Raw genomic sequence first — 3,761 nt, forward strand, 5'->3', positions numbered from 1 at the left:
AAAGCATTGGAAGAATGGGACCTCCCTCCAGACCTACCATACTCACCGACGATGGCCATTCGTGGTATTGCAGAACCACTGTTCATCACTGAACAAAGTACGTCGCCATTGATCAGCATCCCATGCTTCTCGAGCAGGCACCATTCCAATCTCACCTGTTTGCGCTGTGGTGTTAATGGCTCGAAATAACACAGAATGTTGCCGGGGGTCCATTACTTGTTCTCGGACGCAGGCACAGATGTGAAGGGCTAATAATGTGCTTGGTTCCCAATACGGCAATCCTCCCTTGTGGCGGTCAAACGTGGTCGACTGGAAACTTGATGACCAGTATTCCATCCATTAAATTACCAAGCAGTCGAACACTGGGCCATTGTCACATCCAAAAGCACCACAAATCTGGGTACTGCCTGATTCGACCAGCTGGACAAAAGGAGGCCCATAGTGAGGCACCTTTGAAATCTGTTAGGTGTTGATAACACTGTTTCACAACACTGTGGCACCCCATGTCCGTTCAATGATCACTTAAAAATCTGACGCCATTCAAGCCCGTTATATATTCCACTACGCCTGATAACAACACTAAACACGAACAAAGGTAGTGCGTTCTGGTGACCGTTCTTCCTTTCACAGAGAATTGTAACTCCAATCATTTACGTATCTGCCGATGGTATGTACGCATAAGAAGTTACATTGACATCCGATCATGGCTTCTGGATACTCCACTTTTTCTGTCAGATAACATCGTATATTTGATTGGTTAACTGTCCTTTAACATGCAGGTAATGTAAATAGGCTCGAAAATGATGAGGACCTGTTACTTGTGGTTTGTAATGGGATTTATAAACTGACGAAAGGGGGGAGGGGGTTGTAGGCTGGTTACAGCTGTATAAAGCACTCCGTCTTCAGGCCACAAGTGGCCCATCGGGACCATCCGACAGCCGTGTCATCCTCAGATGAGGATGCGGATAGGAGGGGCGTGTGGTCAGCACATCGCTCTCCCGGACGTTACATAACGAGGCTGAGAGCACCCCGATAAATGGCAACAGCGCATGGTGGCCCGGATGGTCACCCATCCAAGTGCCGGCCACGCCCGACAGCGCTTAACTTCGGTGATCTGACGGGAACCGGTGTATCCACTGTGACAAGGCCGTTGCCCTTACAGCTGTATACGTGTGTACATTTGGAAACTTTGCACAACTTGAAGCGCACCAAGATTGTTGACGGATGGAATCATTCTCTTTCAGGATAAGGCCCGCACACATATTACCAATGTTGTTTCGTCTATGCTGTAGAAGTTTCCATGGGTAGCCCTCACAAATCCTCCATAAAGTACTGACCTCCACCATGCGATTTACATATTTTTGAAGCCCTGAACAACGACATTTGTGGCCGTCGATTTGCTTCGGACGAGGAAGTGCACGCCTGGGTAGTCACGGTTCTGTAAGCAACCGCTAACATATTACCATGAAAGCACTGACCGACTTGTCTTACTGTGTGGTAAATGCATTAACAGTGGCGGAGATTACTTTTTAAATAATTAGCAGTTTTCTCACTTCGTTCCATTTGTCTCATCTTCATTTGACTATCTCTTATAATTATTGAAAGATCTTGAAATTACAATGAAATGAATATCCCTAGCTGCATACAGGCGTTGATATAAGTCAATGGGGAGAGTTGGAAATGTGTGCCCCGACCGGGACTCGAATCCGGGAGCCCCTGCTTACATGGAGGACGCTCTATCCATCTGAGCCACCGAGCACACAGAGGATAGTGCGACTGCAGGGACTTTTTCTGACACGCCTCCCGTAGACCCACATTCCCAACTTACTGTCGCGCACTATATTCATAATGCCCTTGCCCATTATACTCATTACTCGCGGCTTTTTTGCCGATTCCCGTAAGAGTTCGTGCACTGTTTCTGCATCCGCACAGAAGAAAAAGATGGAAATGCTATCTGTTCTTTCGGACATGTCCGAAAGAACAGATACCATCTTCATATAAATAGAAAGATCTTGACATAGTAAATTATGATATAAGCCTATACTTTTGTGTTAGTGATGCAGTTATGCTTCTAATAAATAGGACTACATTCCTTAAGTAGAAAGCAGGACGTCAGAAAATCTATATAATTTTATGTCGCTCGTCTAATTCAGCTCGAAGCTCGTCACGAAAGCTGTCAGACCGAAATTAATCTGTAATTGTGTACCTAATTGCCGGAATTAGCGTCTCTTGAAGTAAACGACACTTTTAGTAAATTATCGATGACATGACATTCACAGTTTATTGTTGCGATAAAATCGTTTGCGTGAAATTTCTATGGGGCTGTTCTGACAACTTGCAGAGCAAATTCTTGTCAAAAGGAGAACACAATGCCTTAGCGTTAACCTTTATAACGTTATCGACTGATGTGTCGTCAAGCGTGAATTATTAAATTCCGCGGAGTATTTTTATTTCTGTAGAGACGTCGTGCTAATGAACGAACTTTGTTTTATCAGCTGTTCATGAATTCAATGGAAATGCTCTGTATTTACTTCTCGCTGCGTTTATTAAATCTATTTAGCATTATGGACAAGGAACTGGGAATATGATGTGACTATTTTAACTCGTCGGTAGTCTTTGATGCTGTACACACGCAGAAACATCGAGTTCCTTCATAGGGTTATTTACGTTATTCGATTAGGTTATGACTAAAGTCATCGACACACAGTATGATGTCTTAGATTGTGAAAAAATTGGAAGCAAGAGAAATCAAAATCAGATTTCCTTCCGTCCCAGTAATGCTGACCACAATTACTGGTTTCCTACTTTCTGTAGTGTGCCACCGTTCTATGGAGAAAAAAGGTTAAGAGTGGATACAAAACCACAATATACGAGTAAATTATGAGGGACACATTTCAGTGCAAACATCTCGTATTCTCTAACATGACGTAAAAATTGACACACAATCATCACTTTTTTCCTCAAGTGGGCCAAACACAATGACAACCTGCTTTATAGCGTGTTGGTTTGTCTTTGGAACACCGTGCAACAGCAGTCCTGCGTAGTATGGATTCGAAAAGTCCGTGGTATGTTTTCCTGATAATGTGGTGGCAGATGTCAACGCAAGTTTCACGCAATTCGCGTAAATTACGGTCCGGTGTTTAATGGGCTCCGAGCTGACGTCCGATAACGTCTTAGATGGGTTTCATCGGTATTGGAACAGACGAATTTGGTGGCCATGGCATCAACATAGGTTCACTACCATGCTCCTCAAGCAACTGTAGGTCGATTGTGGCCTCGTGCCACGGACAGATTTCTTGCTCGAAGATGGCTTCGCCGTCGTAGAAAACATACAGATTTTGAACTAAAATGGGGGGGGGGGGCAAAAATGACGATGCTCTTTCCACGTGGCACTTCTTGGAAATTCGGAGAACCGGCATTTGAGGCCGAATGCTGAACGATTCTAGTGCCGCCAACGTACATAACTGGTAAGAACCAAAAAGATAAATAGCGAGAAATTAGGGCTTGCGCGGAGGATTTTAGATACTGGTAGTCATTTTTCCTTCGCTCTACTTGTGAGTGGAACAGGAAACGAAATGACTAATACCGGTCCTGGTACACTCCACCATGCACCGTACAGTGCCTTGCGGAGTGTGTATGTAGATAGATGTAGATGGTCCGCAATAATGTTCACATATTTCATAGCTGTCATAGTGACTTCGATTACTCACGGCCCAATTACGGTGATTACGTGGTCACTTCAGTCGTAATTGACCATATAG

General features: G+C 44.2%; 1 pseudogene; it reads right to left on the bottom strand.

The window, feature by feature from the left end:
• Nucleotides 1-1,037: 1,037 nt before the first annotated feature.
• LOC126472075 (5S ribosomal RNA) lies at nucleotides 1,038-1,155 on the bottom strand (annotated as a pseudogene).
• Between the last annotated feature and the right edge of the window lie 2,606 nt (nucleotides 1,156-3,761).

The sequence above is a fragment of the Schistocerca serialis genome, chromosome 3, assembly GCF_023864345.2.
Source record: "Schistocerca serialis cubense isolate TAMUIC-IGC-003099 chromosome 3, iqSchSeri2.2, whole genome shotgun sequence".
Classification (NCBI taxonomy): Eukaryota; Metazoa; Arthropoda; class Insecta; order Orthoptera; family Acrididae; genus Schistocerca; species Schistocerca serialis.